Below are 22,950 nucleotides of genomic sequence, written 5' to 3' on the forward strand. Positions count from 1 at the left end.
GCAATGCAGGGCGAAATGCGTACGGAGAGCGACGTGAGAAAGCTCGTCCCTACCGTACGTCACCCCCCCTGTCACCTACACTACCCTTGCCCTTACCCCATATTTACAAAATCTACACATTTACAAATCAGTCACTACTGTCACGTCTTCCCCATATTTCCCCTACACCAAATTCGTCACCACAATCCCTCTAGCCAAAATTTGCCATCACCCAATTCGTCATCGATCCTCATAAGGAGGAAGAGATGGAACAACAAAGCACAATGTCACACCCACGTCATGATGCGTCTCACATCCCAAAACATTTGCACAATAAAAATAATTAAACCAACCTGGCATGGTGTGGAGGTACCTGTCACCTCAGGTGAGTGGATGCAGATGGTGCGAGGAGACTTCCTAATCCTAACTATCCTCTAAATGACATTAACACACGTTACACTACCTGGGGTCTTTCCCTGCCAATCCATTGGCCAACTTACACTATGGGTTCTAAAAACCAATTCCCATTGACCAAACTGTGGTGCTTCTCAATTTGGGGTCTCACTCCCCCGATTCATCTCCCGGTGCCCTTGCACAATTTCTGGGCTGTGACGTATAGCTCTCCCAGCAGGTCTACCCACCTGCACACCTCCACCACTGCAGTTGCCACCCGAGCTTACCTAGCTCCTCACCCTAACCTATCTAATTGGGGAAGGCCCCTCCTGGCTCTGTCACACCACTCGGTGCCCTCTGGCACTGGGCTACCCGGGTCCGTCCTCCGGATCCTCGGGCCCCATCCACAACTACCGGCTCCCAGAGCCCACCTGCGGCCTCACCTGGCCGACATCCTCACAGTGGTGGAGTGCCCAAACCAACTACACACACTAACAGGCTACACGCCCAGCCATTTCCACAACACTAATGCATCCATCCAATCACCATTCTTCCACCTGCACCACAGACGCCAATATCCAACCACAATTTACCTGTACCCTCTACCTAACACTTACACTACCCGCCCCGGGTATTCGTGATGGGGGTCCACTCTTCCCCCATTCACACCTTCGCACCATCCACTCCACTCCATAGTTTCCACCATACTCACTCCACGACCATCCATTCCAATACTCCATATATTCCACACTCCATGTATTCCACACTACCATTTATTCCATACACCTGTTCTCCATTCACCTGTAGTTGCACACCTGTGCAATCATACCTGGTGCCACCTGCACCCTCCTTCTCCCTGGACCATTTTGTCAGCACCATACACATCACCATCACTCACTCATACTCTGCTCCATCCACCTGTCCAGTTGCACACCTGTGCAATCACACCTGTTTAACCATACACACCTGTTCACCATTCACTTCCAATCCTCAAACACACAGCATCATCTCATCTAACTACTCCCCTCTGAAACGTGCGCTTCCCAGTCGCCCCTTTAAACTATTGCGCTCCCACGTCATTATCATCCACTCTAATCTACCTGCATCCCTACTACAGGTATCCTTGTCACTACCTAATCTTAACGTCACCTAAGGTCAATCTCTAGGGCCCTACACATTATATCCTAACCCTCCCGGGCTAGTTTTCACTGCCATACACCCCATAACTAGTGCTCCTTTGCCTCCCGCTGTGAGGGATGACAGAGTTGCCATCCCACCACATCGGGGATCTCTCACTATAAATTTTGCTCGTCCAAATTCAACAAATCAAAAATTTGCCAATCATCTGCCAATCACTGTACCATTACCAATCATCACTCTGCCAATCCTTTGCCAATCTTCAAATTTTGTTTTTTTAATTTCGGGGCCAAAATACTATCCTCGTCATCACCGTCTACTTACCAGTGCCTCTCGGTGCGCCAATTCACGTCTACAGCCCGTCTTCGTAAAGCCGAGCAATGAATGCGGGTTGTTTGGTGCCGGCGGCTGGATGCGTCCGGCACTCGGTGCAGGGAAGGACGCTTACCCGGGCCGAGATCCCACGCACCACCTCGGCACGGAGCCATCCAATGGCCCGATCTCGACCTGCCGGAACGTCTCAACAAAAAGGGGTCGCCATGACGACCCTTCCTATCGGGCTGCCCGCTCCGCCTAGCGGAGCACGGACGCGGCCGTTCCAAGCGCGGCCCAGCGTGGATCACATACGGCGGTCCTTTCGAACCCGCCGTGGTCCGGATCCCCGCTGGTCCTTGCGGCACGTGAAACCCGGCACGCACCGAGGGCCCGATTCGGCTATAAGTCGCGCTAACCTCTAACCCGGTTACCGTCGATGCCTCACCTGCATGCTTACACCCCGCAGCCCGTTCCTTGCTCATACATCCAGCTGTTCCCATGCTCCTCGTCATTGCACCTTCTCTTACACACCCAGGTACACTCATTCCGCTCACAGACTTGGTCACACACCTGACCACCGAACACCTTGGTACACACTCGTCGTTCACACACCTCACCAACACACCTCTTCGCACCCCCTCCTCGGTCACCTCCTCTGTGACAATCACAGGTGTGCTCTCACTCGCACACCCAACCACGTGCTTCACCACCAATTCCAGTGTGCATTCCCACACACGCTCTACCATTCCAGGTGTGCATCCTTCCATTCCAGGTGTACATCCTCTCTCACCTGTCACAACCAACTCACGCTCCGTGTCACTCTCACTACTTTCACCACCACTCTTGACAGCGCACTCACCCTTACTCTCGACAGCGCACTCTTTCCTCATGCACCTCTCCGTTACACACCTTTCTCGTGCATCCTCTTGCGCAGACTCTCCCGTTACTTCCGCCGTAACACTCACCACAGGCGTGCATTCTCCCGTTACATCCTCTGTAACACTCCCCACTCCGCGCTTCCATGTGCCCCCTCGCGCACGCGCTATGACCAACTCACTCTCGACAGCACACTCACTCCTTGGCGCGCACTTTTTCCTCACACACCCCATGGTCGGACATTCTCGCACACCTCTTCCTTCGCACACCGTACCTGTCGCACACTTCACCAACGGCCTCTCATGAACACCCGGATCCAAATCAACCCCCAAGCCGACTGAAGCTTTCCTCACATCATATGCATTTCCGAATATATCGCCACTCACCTTGGCACCTCGTCTCCGCACCTCCTTCGCCACCTGCAAACTCTTTATTTGGTTAGCGAGCACATCATCACGATTTGAGCACCGACCTTGTACATATTCCATCACCTCCTCCTGTATTTCTCTCTTAGTTTTTGTCCGTCTCTTCTTAATTTCACTCACCTCTTCTTCCACTTCCTCTAATTTTTGCTTCACCTCTTTTATTTCCCGGTGCGTCTCCTCAAGTTCGTCCTCTAAAGCTATTTTGACCGTCTCTATGTGCGTCCTCACGTGCCGGTCCTTCGTCTCCATTACTTCTGTCACCTCTTCCAACCTCGTTGTCAGTCCCTCACGTACCATCTGACATTGCCTCTGTGTCGCTATTAATTCATTTTTTATGTCCTTTTGTGTCGCTTTTAACCCCCCGATTATTGCAGTGTTCTTTTCCACTTGGTCCACGAGTTCCTTTTGTCCCACTGTCAGCTGTTCTACTCCCCTCGTCAGACCCTCTATTCCCCCTTGTAACCTCGCCGTATTATTCCTCACTTCTTTCTCCATACGCTTTTCACCTCGCTTTACCTCCTCGCGTACCCCCGAGACCTCCTCACTTACACCTCGTCGTATCTCCTCCTTCATCTCATCCCTCTCTTTTGTAGATGCCACCCTCATCTGTCCCAATTCATCCCTCTGAGCATCCAATTTGGTTTCTACCCCGATTTTTACCTCCTCTGTCTGCTCTCCCATTTGTTTAATTTCTCGGGCGGATTGCTCCCCTATCTCCCGCAATTTGTCTTCCATCCTATCTTCTAGCCCCCTCAACCCATTTTTCACCCCCTCTATCTGATTCTCCTGGGCAGCCATTCTATTTTCCACCCCCATTAACCCCTTTTTCACCTCTTTTATCCCGTTGTCTAACCCCTCAAATTTGTTGTCTAACTTCTCACCGGTACCCCTCGCTTCGTCCCTCATTACCCCCAATTGCTCACTCTGAGCCTCCATCCGGTTCCCCATTTGTCCCATACTGCTTTTCAAACCTCTAATTTGGTCTCCCAATTGCTCACTATTCTTTTCCATAAGGGCCTTCATTTGCATCATAAAAAGGTTCAAATCCACCGGTGGCGCTGCTACGGTCGCGGGCGCGGTCGCCGTAGCCATGTGCGAGGCGCCATTTTGCGCGCCCGTAACCTCGTGCGCGAGAGCGCCATTTTGCGCGCCTGAAACCTCGTCAACCACATTGCCAATGTTCTCCTCCTCTCTTTCATCCACATACATTTCCCCTAGGTCCTGGGTCGATTCTACCCCGTCTATCTCTCCCACCGGCATCCCGACGCCTTGACCAGCCATGGCGCGATTTCAAAATTCGGGGTTTTCTTTAAAACAACACAAATTTCCAGCAGCTCCAAATTTTGACCAATTTTTTTCCTAGATTTTTTTTAAAATTTGGTTCGGGCCTCGAATCTCACTCCCAGACACCAATTGTTACTCCAATGGTACAATTGGTGTTCCAAAATTTGGGCTAAATAAATTTAGTCCAAGGTCCGAATCCCAACTCCTGACTACCAATTGTTACGGTCCGCGGATTAGATGTTATTTACCGAGCGGAGGTACCACGGTCGAACAGTTTTTCCCCGACTCACCCGATTCACCCAGACGTTGGCCGTATCGCGCCACAGCTATTCAATATTGAAAAGACTAAGACGACGAATGCAAAGAGGAAGAAGAAGATGTACAGAAGAGTAACGGGGTTTATTATTTACACACACATAAGCAAAAACAGCAGTCACGGTTATTTACAGGGGACATGAAAAAGCAGGTAACACAGTGCAAATTACTGGCTTATACATACTTAATTACCTACCCAGGACAGAACAAACAAAGACGACTCACACGGGGAATGATGATAGGAATTGGCTGGAAGGAGAGGAAAGTCCAATGGGTCCGGCAGCACGATCCGCGCGTCGGGCAGCCGCCGTTCCTTTGTGGCCCTGCTGAAAACCGCCATCCAGGCCCCAAATGGTTGTCGAGTCTGGTTGCTGCTGTAGACGCTGCTGCTGCTGCTGCTGTAGACGCTGCCGCTGCTGCTGCTGTAGACGCTGCCGCTGGCGAGCAAGGTGACGAATAGCAGGCTGTTGCGCTCACCCCGGATGATCTCTGCTTTTGGACCTCACAACTCAGCTCTGTAAAAGCTCATCTCTCCTCTCAAGTCCATCTCTGGACCGCTTTGCAACAACTCGTAAAGCTCCTCTCCTTTCTCAGCCCATCTCATGTCTCTCTGGGGAACGTCCCGCGGCGGGTTATATAGGCCCCGCCCCTCAACCTTCGCGAACCTCCTTGCTGTTCCTTTCCACACCCTCTCCAAGTCCAACCCCTTGTTCGTGGTTGGTTGAGTGGGGCTGACTCACTCCTCCCCTCTATGACGAGGTGGGGACCCGCCTTTCTTCCCCAACCCTGCCTCGTGGTCAATGGCGGCTTTGGAGGGGATGTAATTGCCAATCGACGAAAGGGGAAATGGAGGTTTTTGGGAATGGGAATGAAGGGAATCTATCTCTTTCACTTGGTGCAATGGAGTGTCATTCTAATGGAAGACAAGGCCTTACTCTAAAACACATAATAAGATATAAGCTACTGAACAAGGGTCTTATAGTGTCCTGCAATGTGGTGTTTCATGGAATTAACTACCGGGACGCCCTTTTTACCTTTACACAACTCTGGAGGCAGGAGGGGCCATATCCAAACAATGTTACACAACAATTTACCACAATACAATACACACAATCAAAAAAAATGCAATCCTCATATCCGCAACACTGCACCCTCCTCCTCTTAGGCACGACCCGGGCCTACAACTTTAATTTAGTGTGACACGTAGGTGTAGTTCCCTCTACTTTTAACCTGACCCTGAGTGCGACAGTTTTAAAACATAAATAAATATGTCCCGCTGCTCCATTGCACCCTGCCTAACAGACTCACGCCCACAGTTAACCGAATTGCGGAATGGTCTTCAAACTACACACTGACGGTGGGGAGCATTATTTACAATTGACGCTATTTTATTTTCAAAACTAACCCAGGACCTGTGATTGTTCTTTCTGGGGGGGAGACAGTCTGTTCTGCATCAATGCACCATGAAAGCACCAAAAAACGCACCAATACACCCTCAGGCGCCAATCGGTGCACAGTCATCATTGTTCATGAATAAAAATAACCAAACAACCCCTAACCCTGCAGGTGGTCTCTTGCTCTTCGGCTCCCCCTGGTGGCTATTATTATTTCTTCCAGATGTTGTCTTTTTCCTTTGCTGGCGGCCTATTTGTATTAAAACTTGCACCCAACGTGTCCCTTTTATTTATTTATGGCCCACCGGGCCGACTAGTGTGGTTCACTTGTGGGGCATCGGTGCCCTGTGGCCAAGGTCCGCCAGCAAGATTTCGGGCCCTCATGGCCGGTTCCAGCAGAGGGGCCATGCCCCAACCCATGGGGTCCATCAGTGGTGCTTGGCCACAGACATGTGGTCCATAATGTGGTGCATCGATGTAGACAGCTGGTTCTGGGAGTTCCGGGTGCTCTTCCGGTCAGTTTTATCGTCTTGTGTCGGAGGGGAATTTAATTCGTGTGTGCCCCCAATGGATCTAACTAATGTATGTGATGTGTTGCTGTCTGCTCTTCCGGTCAGTTTTATCGTCTTGTGTCGGAGGGGAATTTAATTAGTGTGTGCACCAATGGATCTAACTAATGCATGTGATGTGTTGCTGTCTGCTCTCCCGGTCAGTTTTATCGTCTTGTGTCGGAGGGGAATTTAATTAGTGTGTGCACGAATGGATCTAACTAATGTATGTGATGTGTTGCTCAGTCTGCTCTTCCGGTCAGTTTTATCGTCTTGTGTCGGAGGGGAATTTAATTAGTGTGTGCACCAATGGATCTAACTAATGCATGTGATGTGTTGCTGTCTGCTCTTCCGGTCAGTTTTATCGACTTGTGCCAGAGGGGAATTTAATTAGTGTGTGCACTAATGGATCTAACTAATGCATGTGATGTGTTGCTGTCTGCTCTTCCGGTCAGTTTTATCGTCTTGTGCCGGAGGGGAATTTAATTAGTGTGTGCACTAATGGATCTAACTAATGTATGTGATGTGTTGCTGTCTGCTCTTCTGGTCAGTTTTATCGTCTTGTGCCGGAGGGGAATTTAATTAGTGTGTGCACGAATGGATCTAACAACACATGTGATGTGTTGCCATAAGGGATACCGAATGATCACAGAGGTTTGACATACCGGGGAGTTGGCCTAATCCCTCTTCTACGTATCACCCGATCATCCTCGCATGATCACAGCTGCACACTTAATCCGACATTCGGGCTATAGAACTTATTACCTCGAGATTCCCTTTCCCGACAGACGAAGCACCGACCGATGCAGATCTACCTGGATCTATATATGCCCGACCCAACCAACATAAAACATGTTTATTTATTCCATATACTTATTTTGATATTTTGATTGATGTAATTTTATATTTATTAAATTTATTAATGTAATTTTATATGATTAATATTATTTTGATGTACATTTGTAAGTTTTATGAAACAGTTTTATTATTGTAAACTTGACAAATTTCAGTCTTCGAACTGCCTTGCCCAGTGTTTAAATATTTAAATAAACCGAAATGAATGAATGAATGGACTAATGAACTTTTTAAAATCGTTGATGTAATGAATACCGTCCCTTGGACCTATAAATTTTATGATTTGAATGGGGAAGAAATATTGGGTTCATTTCATTGACAAGAAGTACAAAACACCCAAACAAGCAGATAATGCCCTTGAAAGCAATGGGTTGGCGCTTCACAATCCTCTACTATACACCGCTATGGACACTCGAGGGCCAAGTTCAGGGTGTATAGTAGGGGGCATCTGCTGAGGTATTAAAAATAATAAATAAACAATCCATGCAATGGGGGACGTTCGCAGATCTGTGAACCCCAAACACAGAATCCTCAACTGAATAATCAGTCAAGGCTTAACTTCGAATCTATTTGACCTTGTCGGACACACAACCGGTCCCCGAAGTTTCGTCCAAATCCGTCCACAACTTTTTGAGATATCCTGCTATGTATCATTTTTGGCCCCATCTCCCAATGGTGAAGAATCACTTAAAGATTCTAGTCGCCGAATCCAGATCTTCATCAAAATCTAATCATTTCGCCCTGGTCACAAACGCTACATCTCTGCCTGCAACCGTTCACTTGAACTAGATTCTTCTATTCTGATGTGAAAAGTGAAATGGACAACATTTAACAACTAAACGCGGACGTCGTAGGAAACACCGTTTAGATTTCCCGCCCGTTGTGTGTTTTCTCTCGAACTTCTCCCAGCCGCTGGTCGTGTCTTTTGACCAAGCAGGAGTTAAATTAATTGAAATGATTTAATCTGAAAGCTCCGGTGAGTAATCCTCAAACGATCTCTTGTTATTATCTTCCACTGATTTTAAAATAACATTTACCTCAGATGAGGAAGAAGCCAGGACGAGCATTTCATGCGATCCACAGGTGCTTGGAGTGTTGACCACGCCCAAAAGGTGAATTATTGTGTTGTAGAGAAGTAAAGTCGTCCTGGTTTTAACAATGTTTTATTTATAATTCAGCCATTCTGCACTCTGTCTGCGGAAATATTCACATTTCTTCTTTGACCAAGTTGCACTTTCACCCCTGATCGTTTGCCTGCCACTTCCGCCTCTTCCGTTGCCGAGCAACGGTGTTTTGAGACAGATCTTCGAAGGAATGAGGGAGAAGAGCGAAGGATAAAAGAGGAGGTGAGCAGCAGGGGTGTGTTCCATCAGCAGGCCGCTTGTAATATCGATGATAACAGGTGTCGAACACTCCGCTCTGTTACCTTGGAGTACTTACTTGAGCGATTTGATTCAAGCGAGCCGCTTGGCGAGCGATAAGCGAGCTGCTTGCTAACGGAACACCCTGGGAATTGAGGCCCACATGGTCCGCCGGCTGGTCGTGCACCCCCACCCCTAGTACCATACCTGGTTGGTATCTTTTGATTCTTTTGGATGTCCTGCGTGAGTAATACGATGTTAACATAAAATATCTTGGGTTCGAAATTTGTACTTCAGGTACCTTGTTGATAGGTGCCCATAGTCACGTGAAGTGAACTTCATACTCTGAAATTTCGGGAATATGGTTGCTCAGCAACCTCCTGCTCAATTTGAATAAACCTTTCGTTGATTCTTGCATGTCATTTGAAAGTTTAAATTAATTGTCTGTTCAATGATGTAGCAAATATTCATTTCTGATGAATATTCATCCGAACAGTCATGAAATCACAATAATAAACGAGACCGTCACAAGGTAGAGCACACATACCTCCACCTGACTGTTTATTTTCTTTATTTTTTTTGTATACAAGTTCGAGGTTCGTGTAAGAGCTAACATTGATCACAAAAAGACAAACTGACACATAAAACGTATGATAAAGGGAGCAGGAGACAACATGGAGAGCAGGGATATCGGGAGATCTGTGGGAGGGTGAGGACTTGGGGGTAGGAGGCATGGGAATGGGGGTGGGAGAGGTAAAAAAAACACATGGACACTGCTGGTTCTTCCAGGAAAGAAGTCGGTATTTCAAAAAAGTGGGTATGGGGTGAATTAACGGGGGTAGAAATGATCAAGGTTTTCGATGGGGTGGTGGTGAACAGCTGTTTTAAAGACCTGGAGGGAGGAGTGGGATTGAAGAGAGTGAGGGAGTTTATTCCAGAGGTGGGAGTAAAGAGTAATGAAGGAGTGAAGGTGAGTAGAGAGTCTTGATTTTAGCAGTTTCACCAGAAGAGGGTTGCTGGCAGATCTTGTGCGACATGTAGGAATATTTTGGGGACAGAGCACAGACAACGCTGGGGGAGCAAGGCCGGATAGGAGTTGGTAGAACACAGAAAGACCACCAACCTGGTTGCCTGCGGTGAGTTAGTGAAAGGCCCTTGGAGTTAGCTTCATCGCTGGAGATTCCAATAATTCTGAAAGCTTTGGTTTCAACAGCGTGAAGACTAGCTGGGTTTAAGGCAGGAGCACCGGCCCAGAGGGGAGAACAGTATTCCATTGAGCTGCGGATGAAAGCCTTGTATGTGGTGAGTAGCTCAGGTGTGCCAAGGAAGGACTTCGCACGACGTAGGATGCCTAGTCGGCGACTGGCTTTGGAGGCCAGCTTGGAAATGTGGTTTTCTCAGGAAAGATCATGTCAGATAGTGAGACCCAAAAGCTTGAGTGACAGAACTTCTTGTGGAGGATTCTTCAGAAAGTAGATGGGAGAGTTGTCGAGTCGGTCTTTTCGGAAAGACATAGTAAGAGTGTGAGATTTGTCAGGTTTGCAAGACATGTTCCACTTGTTTGAACAGTCTGTGATTTTGTCCAGGTCTGCAGAGAGTGAGGAGGCTGCAGACTGCAGACTGCCAATCTGAGGGATGAGGAATGGAGTGGCAGAGAGTGGAGTCATCAGCAAATAGATGGAGAGCATTGCGTTTGTGCTCAACCCAATCGTTTTATTACGTACCCATCTATTCAGTCCTATGCTCAACAACTTCGTCATTCTGGTTTACAGTTGTTGAGCAAACGCAGGAATTGTCTTCTCTTGCGTTTTGGTCTTGGTCTTTTAAAATGTGATCGTCACCGTGACATTGTTCCTCCGACCCGACAATCCGTGTCTCGATATAATATGCAACTCAGGAATGCTCAACATCTTGACCTACCTCGGTGTAAGACTCAGAGATACAAGAATTCAACAATTCCTTTTTTGATTGAAATGCATAATTCTGTTATGTAGGTGCATCTTACTATAATTCACCAAATGTCCATCTGTCTGTTCGAAGGTACCGTAAAAACTGCTGAACCGATCGCAAAGATATTTTGGGTGGGTAATCCTGGGACCCCTGGGAGTAAAATGGGCTATTTAGTTTTCCCAATTTCAGCTTTCGTCTCCAGCATTCTCAGGTTTGGACTCCCACATAACATTCGCGTTCACGTAATGTTCATTGTGATGATGTTCTCATTGTGACGATGTTGTGACGATGTATGTGTTCACGGTAGTGTTTGACGTGATGGTGTGAACGTAATTTCGTAATGTTTTTCATTTCGTAATGCTTTAATGAACGTTTAATGTTTAATGAACGTTTAATGTTTGATGAACGTTTAATGTTTAATGAACGTTTAATGCCCTTCAATGTCCAGGGCCGCACGCGCGCTACACTGGACTTGCCAGCGTGTACCTTGCCCTTTGCCGTCAGGCTCGGGTAAACCGCTGAGCCCCATCTGTGATGGGGACTGGGGCTTGAGACAGTGTACTTCAATAAAAGTACAACAAGGCGGCCATCTTGGATTTTGACGTGGCGACCCAATTTTCAATAGCGTTCTCCCTTATGTATAGATACACATACACACCAGATTACAAGTTAGTAGTTCGTTTATATTTCAAGATATTTCCCTCACAAGGTTCAGACATATATATGGTGGCGGCCATCTTGGATTTTGACGTGGTCACCCTATTTTCAATAGCATTCTTCCTTATGCCAAGATACACCCACACACCAGATTAGAAGTTGGTACTTCGCTTATTTTTCAAGATATTCCACTCACAAGGTTCAGACATACATGGAGTCAGACATACATGGCGGTGGCCATCTTGGATTTTGACGTGGGTTGCACCCACACACCAAATTAGAATTCGGTCCTTCGCTTACGCATGCACGCATGTACATACGCACGCACGGATGGACACACGGAAGGAGGGGATAACCATAGTCCCCCTTTCGCTCCGTGGTGCGACGGAGGACAATAAACGCTGTCTCCATCGATCTTGCCAAGGCCGTAACAGCTATCGGCTCAAAATCCTTTAACTGTTGATTTGCTACAGTTACACGTATCGGGAATTTGGTACACATATCGGGAGTACATACGACATAGTGATTGTGAACAATATTGTTGCGGATATGGGATTTGGCCTCCATATCCGCTTGTAAATATTCCCCTATTTCCCCAATACTCCCCAACTATCCCCAATCCCCCATTCCCTAGTCCCATTGTCTGTAAACAACACTCTGTAGAACCGACCTTCCCCTTTTTCCCCCATTAAATGTCGTGCCCAGGTCCACCGCATCTCACGTAGACAACTTTCGGACATCTTGCTAGTTATTCTTAGTCTATGTCAGTTAAGGACTCGTTTCCATTAATTCTGACTCTTCGTTGCACCAGAATGTGATTGTATGGCACCAGTAGTGAGTTTAGGACCTCCCCATACCTCCTCCCATCTTCCCCATGAAACAACAACAACAGCAACAACTACCACAACAGCGCGCGGGGAGTGTGCGTCCTCACTCCGGCTCGGTTAGCCGCCATTGCCCATGTGCGCCGACGGGGTTACCACGAAGGGGCTGCCTGTCGGCCCCTCGTCAAGGGCGGAGCCCGGTAACCCCCCGCACCCAATAAGAAGCAACGGGCCGATTCCATCTGGGGCGGAGCTAACGAGCCGAGGGCGTGTCACTCCCCGCCGGATATACGCAGCGGCTTACCGGACGTGACGTCAGATGCGCCCGAGCTTGAAAAGAGAAGTCGCCACCTCCGAGCGCTGAGAGACCTCCCGCATCTCTGGACCGGACCGGGTCGATTCTGCCCCTGAGCCAAGGTGCACCTTGAGCCTCGACTACCTGCCCTTCCTTGCCATCAATCCCCGTGTGAGTCAGTCTTGTCCTGTTTATCTGTGGTCTGTCGGGGTTACTATAAGACCGTGATTAAGTGCCTACCTTCCTATGCTGTCTCTCTTGTCCTTGTAATCTAACGTTCCGAAATATTATAACCTCCTCCGGAGGTCTTGAGAACTGTACCCCTGGTGTCGTGTCATTTTAACCCAGCCGTTGTGTCCTTTCCTCAATTGATTTAGCGTAGCGCGACTCGGCCAACGTTCGAGTATAATCGGGTAAACTGTGCAGACGCGGTCATACCAAACCGCTCGGTAAACCAACATCCACAACCGCGTCTGTAACATTTGGTGTCGGGAAGTGGGATTCGATCCGGAGCGCGTTTCACGCGCTCGAAATTATAACGGCAAAATTTAATTGTGTTTTACAAAAAAAAATAAAAACCCGAATTTTGAAAGTCGCGCTATGGCAGACCAAGACGGCTGGGTTCCGGTAGTAGGGAGTGAGGCAGGGTCGATCCAGGACCAAAATGAGGGACAAGAGGGGAGCGAAGCAGTGAGGGTAGCAGATTCGCAAAATAGCGTCGTCACGCACGAGGTGGCGGGCGCGCGAAATGGCGCCTCGCACATGGCCACGGCGACCGCGCCCGCGACCGTGGTAGCGCCGCTGGTGGATTCGAACCTTTTCCTCCTGCAAATAAGGGCCCTTATGGAACAAATGGGTGAGCGATTGGAGGGCCAAATGGGGGTAATGGGGAACCGGATGGATGCTCAGGGTGAGCGATTGGAGGGCCAAATGGGGGTAATGGGGAACCGGATGGATGCTCAGGGTGAGCGATTGGAGAGCCAAATGGGGGTAATGGGGAACCGGATGGATGCTCAGGGTGAGCGATTGGAGGGCCAAATGGGGGTAATGGGGAACCGGATGGATGCTCAGGGTGAGCGATTGGAGGGCCAAATGGGGTCCAATAGCGAGAAATTGAGGGATGACATGGGGGCCCAGATCGGGGGGTTAGGGAGTAGAATAGAGGGATTAGACAATAGATTAGGGGAAATACAGGAGGGGTTAATGGGGGTAGAAAACAGAATGGCCGTTCAGGAGAATCAAATGGAAGGGATGAAAAAGGGGTTAGAGGGGTTAGAAAACAGGATGGAAGGCAAATTGAGGGACATGAGGGACCAAGCGGAAAGGGAAGTTAAACAAATGGGGCAGCAGATAGAGGGGGTCAGAATGGGGGTAGAGACCAAACTGGATGCTCACAGGGAGGAAATGGAGCAGATGAGGGTGGCATCTGGGCAGGAGATGCAAGTGATGGGAGCGGAGATCAGAAGAGGTGTGAGTGAGGAGGTCGGAGGAGTGCGCGAGGAGGTGAGGCACTGTAAGGAGCACATGGAGAAGGAGGTGAGAAAGGGGACTGTAAAGTTACAAGGGGGCATAGAGGACCTGACGCAGGAGGTGGAACAGCTGATGGAGGGACAAAAAGGACTAACGGAGCAGGTTCAAAGGAACACTGCGGTATTAGGAGGGTTAAAGGCGACACAGAAAGAACTAAAAGATGACTTGATAGCGACGAAGAGGGAATGTCAGATGGTACGTGAGGGACTGACAACGAGGTTGGACGAGGTGATAGAGGTAATGGAGACGAAGGACCGGCAGGTGAGGACGCACATGGAAACGGTCAAGGTAGCCTTAGAGGACGAACTTGAGGAGACGTACCGGGGAATAAAAGAGGTGAAGCAGAAATTAGAAGAAGTGGAAGAAGGGGTGAGCGAAATTAAGAAGCGACGGAGAGGGGATAAGAAAGAGATAAAGGAGGAAATAAAAGAATTGGTCCAAAGTCTGTGTTTGGATCGTGATGATGTGCTCATTAACCGGATGAGGGATTCGCAGGTGATGGAGGAGAAGCGAAGAGAAAGAGGACCCGGTGTAAGTGGTGACCAATATGGTCGTGCGTATGATGCGCCAGGTGATTTAAGAAGCTTGGGGGTCGAGATGGACCCGGGTGTTCGTGAGAGGCCGTGGGTGAAGTGTGCGACAGGTCTGGTGTGCGAAAAAGGAGGTGTGCGAGAAAGTCCGACTCTGGGGTGTGTGAGGAAAAAGTGCGCGCCGAGGAGTGAGTGTGCCGTCAGGAGTTAGTCGGTCGTAGCGCGTGTGCGAGGGAGCACATGGAAGCGCGGTGTGGTAAGTGTTACAGAGGGTGTAACGGGAGAGTGTGCGCGAGAAAGGTGTGTAACGGACAGGTGCATGGGGAAAGAGTGCGCTGTCAAGAGTAAGGGTGAGTGCGCGACCGAGAGTGGAGGTGAGAGTAGTGAGAGTGACACGGAGCGTGAGTTGGTTGTGACAGGTGAGCGAGGATGTACACCTGGAATGGAAGGATGCACACCTGGAATGGTAGAGCGTGAGTGGGAATGCACGCTGGAATTGGTAGTGAGGCACGTGGTTGGGTGTGCGGGTGAGAGCACACCTGTGATTGTCACAGAGGAGGTGACCGAGGAGGGGGCGCGAAGAGGTGTGTTGGTGAGGTGTCCGAGCGACGAATGTGTGCCAAGGTGTTCGGTGGTCAGGTGTGTGACCAAGGCTGTGAGCGGAATGAGTGTACCGAGGTGTGTAAGGAAAGGTACGAGGAGAATGGGAACAGCTGCATGTATGAGCAAGAAAGGGGTAGCGTATGCTTGTAAGAATCCAGGTGAAGCGTCGACGGTAACCGGGTTAGAGGTTAGAACGACTTGTAGCCGAATCGGGCCCTCGGTGCGCGTCGGGCAGCTTCGCGTGCCGCGAGGACCAGCGGGGATCCGAACCACGGCGGTTTCGAAAGAACCGCCGTACGCGATCCACGCTGTGCCTCGCTTGGAACGGCCGCATCCGGGCTCCACTAGGCGGAGCGGGCAGCCCGATAGGACGGGTCGTCATGGCGACCACTTTCTATTGAGACGTGCCGGCAGGTCGAGATCGGGACATTGGATGGCTCCACCCCGAGGTGGTGCGTGGGATCTCGGCCCGGGTAAGCCCCCGCCCCTGCCCCGAATGCGGGACGCATCCAGCCGCCGGCACAAAAGAATCCGCGTTCATTGCTCGGCTGTACGAAGCCGGGCTGTAGACGTGAATTGGCGCACCGAGAGGATGTAATAAGTAGACGGGTGATGGTGATAGTGATAGTGATTTAAAACGAAATTTAGAAAAGTGAGTAGAATTGGCAGTAAATGGAAAATTTTTGAATTGGTTGGAATCTGGACGAACAAAATTGATAGTGAGAGACCCCCGATGTGGTGGGATGGCAAATCCACCATCCCTCACAGGTGGGGCAAATGCGCTATAGTTTATGGGGTGTATGGCAGTGAAAACTAGCCCGGGTGGGTTAGGATATTGATAGGGCCCTAGAAGATGACATTAGGTAACGTTAAGTTTAGATAGTGACTGATACCTGTAGTGGGGACGCAGGTAGATTAGTGTGGATGATAATGACGTGGGAGCGCAATAGTTTAAAGGGACGACTGGGAAGCGCAAGTTTCAGAGGGGAGTAGTTAGATGAGATAATGCTGTGTGAGAACTGGACAGGTGTGTGGAGCAGTGTGGAGCAGTGTATGAGTAGTGAGTGTGTGGATCAGCACGAATGCGCTTGGGGAGAGAAGGGTGCAGGCGGCACCAAGTATGAGAGCACAGGTGTGCCAGTACAGGTGTGTGGAGTACATGGAGTAAGTGGTACGGAGTGGTGTGCATGGTGCGAAGGTGTGGATGGGGGAAGAGTGGACCCCCTTTCACGAGTACCCGGGGCGGGTAGTGTAAGTGTTAGGTAGAGGGTACAGGTAAATTGTGGTTGGATATTGGCATCTGTGGTGCGGGTGACAGAATGGTATTGTGGATGGGTGCATTAGTGTTGTGGAAATGGCTGGGCGTGTAGCCTGTTAGTGTGTGTAGTTGGTTGGGCACTCCACCACTGTGAGGATGTCGGCCAGGTGAGGCCGCAGGTGGGCTCTGGGAGCCGTCAGTGTCAGTGGGGCCCGAGGATCCGGAGGACGGACCCGGGTAGCCCAGTGCCAGAGAGGGCACCGAGTGGGGAGAGCGCCAGAGGGCCTTCCCCAGGTAGTTAGGTTAGGGTAAGGAGCAGGTAAGCACGGAGGCAACTGCAGTGGTGGAGGTGTGCAGGTGGGTAGACCCGCTGGGAGAGGTACACGTCGCGGCCCAGAAATTGTGCGAGGGCACCGGGAGATGAATCGGGGGAGTGAGACCCCAAATTGAAAAGCACCACAGTTTGCTCAATGGGAATTGGTTTTTAGAACCCATAGTGTAAGAGGGCCAATGGTTTGGCAGGAGAAAGACCCCGGGTAATGTAAAGTTGTCAAAGTCATTTAGGAAATAGTTAGGATTGATGAACCTGTCGCACCATACGCAGCCACTTACCTGTGGTGATGATGACTCCACACCTGTGTTTCTTTGTTCTGTGTGCAGGAAATGAGAATTGCTGTGTGGATTGGTGAGGCGCATCACGACGTGGATGAGACATTGGGGTGATTCCATCTCTCCCTCCTTAGGAGGGACTGATGATGAATTGGTGATGGCAAATTATGATGTTGAGTTGGAGATGGCAAATTTTGATGAGAGTTGAAAATGGCAAATTTGATTGGTTAGGAGGGAGAGAAGACGAATTTGGTTTATGGGAGGAACGGGGAAGACAGTAGGGACGTTTGTTGATTTGTAAAGTAGATGTTTATGGGTAGTGTTGTGTTGTGTGGATACAGAAAGGGGTAAGGGGGGGGCAATGTAGGTTACCTGGTGGGGGGGGGGGGCGTACGGTAGGAACGTACCTGTCTCACCTGGTTCCCATGTGCCCCCAGTGTGCATCATCTTGTATTGCGTGCACTTTTGCGCCCTTACCACCTTACTCACTTGTTTTCTTCTTTTGTCTCCCACCTCCAAGGATCTGGCTTTGGGGCAGAGAGAGAGGAGAGAGAGGTGCTGGCTCCGCAGTTGTGGGCCTGTACTTTCGCTGCTTGCTGCCTGGATCAATACACCATATGGACCGCAATGTTTGTGGCCGCCCACCATGGACCGCAGTTCTTTTGCGGGCAAGCACCACCCGTGGATGGACCTATGGGTCAACGTGGCACCTATGCCATACAGGTGAACCACTTATAGTTGGCCCCCTGACGGCCACAATAAAGAAATGGACGCGGTTGGCGCCTTTCTTTATTTCGAAAGAAGCAAGAAGGCCAAGTGCACCACACGAAGGCAAGACCAGCGGCAGAACATCGGCCGGCTGCGACACCACCGGTGACTATAAACACTTTATTGGTGCACCGGATGGTGCGGACTGTATGATGGGGTGGTGCTTTTGGTGCTTGGAAGGGGTGCTCTGCACATTATTAAAGGCCGTAAGGCGACAGAGCACTCGTGGGTTGGTGTATTGATGCTGGCATGCGTGCTCTCTCTATGCATAACATCTGCATGTGTTCCTCCAAAAACAGGTCCTGGATCGTAGTGTAAATATCAGTGTAGTCTAGTGTAAATAATGCTCCCTACCGGCTGTATGTGTAGTTTGAGAATTCTTTCCGCGATTCGGTTATCCTGTGGGTGTGTTTCTGTGAGGAGAAGGGTGCAACGTCGCAGGGGGACATATTTACTCATTTGTGAATATCTGTAAAACTGTCGCACTCAGGGTAGAGTTAATAGTAGAGGGAACTACATCTGAGTGCCACACTAAAATAGGTAAAAATTTATCGGGTCGGGACGCCCCGAGGGTAGAGAAGGGTGCAATGTTGCGCATATGGGATTTGGCCTCCATATCCGCTTGTAAATATTCCCCTATTTCCCCAATACTCCCCAACTATCCCCAATCCCCCATTCCCTAGTCCCATTGTCTGTAAACAACACTCTGTAGAACCGACCTTCCCCTTTTTCCCCCATTAAATGTCGTGCCCAGGTCCACCGCATCTCACGTAGACAACTTTCGGACATCTTGCTAGTTATTCTTAGTCTATGTCAGTTAAGGACTCGTTTCCATTAATTCTGACTCTTCGTTGCACCAGAATGTGATTGTATGGCACCAGTAGTGAGTTTAGGACCTCCCCATACCTCCTCCCATCTTCCCCATGAAACAACAACAACAGCAACAACTACCACAACAGCGCGCGGGGAGTGTGCGTCCTCACTCCGGCTCGGTTAGCCGCCATTGCCCATGTGCGCCGACGGGGTTACCACGAAGGGGCTGCCTGTCGGCCCCTCGTCAAGGGCGGAGCCCGGTAACCCCCCGCACCCAATAAGAAGCAACGGGCCGATTCCATCTGGGGCGGAGCTAACGAGCCGAGGGCGTGTCACTCCCCGCCGGATATACGCAGCGGCTTACCGGACGTGACGTCAGATGCGCCCGAGCTTGAAAAGAGAAGTCGCCACCTCCGAGCGCTGAGAGACCTCCCGCATCTCTGGACCGGACCGGGTCGATTCTGCCCCTGAGCCAAGGTGCACCTTGAGCCTCGACTACCTGCCCTTCCTTGCCATCAATCCCCGTGTGAGTCAGTCTTGTCCTGTTTATCTGTGGTCTGTCGGGGTTACTATAAGACCGTGATTAAGTGCCTACCTTCCTATGCTGTCTCTCTTGTCCTTGTAATCTAACGTTCCGAAATATTATAACCTCCTCTGGAGGTCTTGAGAACTGTACCCCTGGTGTCGTGTCATTTTAACCCAGCCGTTGTGTCCTTTCCTCAATTGATTTAGCGCAGCGCGACTCGGCCAACGTTCGAGTATAATCGGGTAAACTGTGCAGACGCGGTCATACCAAACCGCTCGGTAAACCAACATCCACAACCGCGTCTGTAACAATATTATCGATCCCGATTCACGATCACGATCATCACGATCATAGTGTATCAATCACGATTTGAAACACTATGGAATAATATTGTTACGGTCCGCGGATTAGATGTTATTTACCGAGCGGAGGTACCGCGGCCGAACAGTTTTTCCCCGACTCACCCGATTCACCCAGACGTTGGCCGTATCGCGCCACAGCTATTCAATATTGAAAAGACTAAGACGACGAATGCAAAGAGGAAGAAGAAGACGTACAGAAGAGTAACGGGGTTTATTATTTACACACACATAAGCAAAAAGAGCAGTCACGGTTATTTACAGGGGACATGAAAAAGCAGGTAACACAGTGCAAATTACTGGCTTATACAGACTTAATTACCTACCCAGGACAGAACAAACAAAGACGACTCACACGGGGAATGATGATAGGAATTGGCTGGAAGGAGAGGAAAGTCCAATGGGTCCGGCAGCACGATCCGCGCGTCGGGCAGCCGCCGTTCCTTCGCGGCCCTGCTGAAAACCGCCGTCCAGGCCCCAAATGGTTGTCGAGTCTGGTTGCTGCTGTAGACGCTGCCGCTGGCGAGCAAGGTGACGAATAGCAGGCTGTTGCGCTTCCCCCGGATGATCTCTGCTTTTGGACCTCACAACTCAGCTCTGTAAAAGCTCATCTCTCCTCTCAAGTCCATCTCTGGACCGCTTTGCAACAACTCGTAAAGCTCCTCTCCTTTCTCAGCCCATCTCATGTCTCTCTGGGGAACGTCCCGCGGCGGGTTATATAGGCCCCGCCCCTCAACATTCGCGAACCTCCTTGCTGTTCCTTTCCACACCCTCTCCAAGTCCAACCCCTTGTTCGTGGTTGGTTGAGTGGGGCTGACTCACTCCTCCCCTCTATGACGAGGTGGGGATCCGCCTTTCTTCCCCAACCCTGCCTCGTGGTCAATGGCGGCTTTGGAGGGGATGTAATTGCCAATCGACGAAAGGGGAAATGGAGGTTTTTGGGAATGGGAATGAAGGGAATCTATCTCTTTCACTTGGTGCAATGGAGTGTCATTCTAATGGAAGACAAGGCCTTACTCTAAAACACATAATAAGATATAAGCTACTGAACAACTGTCTTATAGTGTCCTGCAATGTGGTGTTTCATGGAATTAACTACCGGGACGCCCTTTTTACCTTTACACAACTCTGGAGGCAGGAGGGGCCATATCCAAACAATGTTACACAACAATTTACCACAATACAATACACACAATCAAAAAAAATGCAATCCTCATATCCGCAACACTGCACCCTCCTCCTCTTAGACACGGGCCGGGCCTACAACTTTAATTTAGTGTGACACGTAGGTGTAGTTCCCTCTACTTTTAACCTGACCCTGAGTGCGACAGTTTTAAAACATAAATAAATATGTCCCGCTGCTCCATTGCACCCTGCCTAACAGACTCACGCCCACAGTTAACCGAATTGCGGAATGGTCTTCAAACTACACACTGACGGTGGGGAGCATTATTTACAATTGACGCTATTTTATTTTCAAAACTAACCCAGGACCTGTGATTGTTCTTTCTGGGGGGGAGACAGTCTGTTCTGCATCAATGCACCATGAAAGCACCAAAAAACGCACCAATACACCCTCAGGCGCCAATCGGTGCACAGTCATCATTGTTCATGAATAAAAATAACCAAACAACCCCTAACCCTGCAGGTGGTCTCTTGCTCTTCGGCTCCCCCTGGTGGCTATTATTATTTCTTCCAGATGTTGTCTTTTTCCTTTGCTGGCGGCCTATTTGTATTAAAACTTGCACCCAACGTGTCCCTTTTATTTATTTATGGCCCACCGGGCCGACTAGTGTGGTTCACTTGTGGGGCATCGGTGCCCTGTGGCCAAGGTCCGCCAGCAAGATTTCGGGCCCTCATGGCCGGTTCCAGCAGAGGGGCCATGCCCCAACCCATGGGGTCCATCAGTGGTGCTCGGCCACAGACATGTGGTCCATAATGTGGTGCATCGATGTAGACAGCTGGTTCTGGGAGTTCCGGGCGCACAATGGCGGACTCACGCACGCTCCCCTCGGTGCCCAATGGTGCACAGGTCAAGTGGGAGACAAAAGGGGGGACAGACAGATGAGCGAGGGGTAAGTTCACAAGGGTACACATCGAACAAGGCAATGCAGGGCGAAATGCGTACGGAGAGCGAAGTGAGAAAGCTCGTCCCTACCGTACGTCACCCCCCCTGTCACCTACACTACCCTTGCCCTTACCCCATATTTACAAAATCTACACATTTACAAATCAGTCACTACTGTCACGTCTTCCCCATATTTCCCCTACACCAAATTCGTCACCACAATCCCTCTAGCCAAAATTTGCCATCACCCAATTCGTCATCGATCCTCATAAGGAGGAAGAGATGGAACAACAAAGCACAATGTCACACCCACGTCATGATGCGTCTCACATCCCAAAACATTTGCACAATAAAAATAATTAAACCAACCTGGCATGGTGTGGAGGTACCTGTCACCTCAGGTGAGTGGATGCAGATGGTGCGAGGAGACTTCCTAATCCTAACTATCCTCTAAATGACATTAACACACGTAACACTACCCGGGGTCTTTCCCTGCCAATCCATTGGCCAACTTACACTATGGGTTCTAAAAACCAATTCCCATTGACCAAACTGTGGTGCTTCTCAATTTGGGGTCTCACTCCCCCGATTCATCTCCCGGTGCCCTTGCACAATTTCTGGGCTGTGACGTATAGCTCTCCCAGCAGGTCTACCCACCTGCACACCTCCACCACTGCAGTTGCCACCCGAGCTTACCTAGCTCCTCACCCTAACCTATCTAATTGGGGAAGGCCCCTCCTGGCTCTGTCACCCCACTCGGTGCCCTCTGGCACTGGGCTACCCGGGTCCGTCCTCCGGATCCTCGGGCCCCATCCACAACTACCGGCTCCCAGAGCCCACCTGCGGCCTCACCTGGCCGACATCCTCACAGTGGTGGAGTGCTCAAACCAACTACACACACTAACAGGCTACACGCCCAGCCATTTCCACAACACTAATGCATCCATCCAATCACCATTCTTCCACCCGCACCACAGACGCCAATATCCAACCACAATTTACCTGTACCCTCTACCTAACACTTACACTACCCGCCCCGGGTATTCGTGATGGGGGTCCACTCTTCCCCCATTCACACCTTCGCACCATCCACTCCACTCCATAGTTTCCACCATACTCACTCCACGACCATCCATTCCAATACTCCATATATTCCACACTCCATGTATTCCACACTACCATTTATTCCATACACCTGTTCTCCATTCACCTGTAGTTGCACACCTGTGCAATCATACCTGGTGCCACCTGCACCCTCCTTCTCCCTGGACCATTTTG

The sequence above is a fragment of the Myxine glutinosa genome, chromosome 6 (assembly GCF_964187855.1).
Source record: "Myxine glutinosa chromosome 6, kmMyxGlut1.1, whole genome shotgun sequence".
NCBI lineage: Eukaryota > Metazoa > Chordata > Myxini > Myxiniformes > Myxinidae > Myxine > Myxine glutinosa.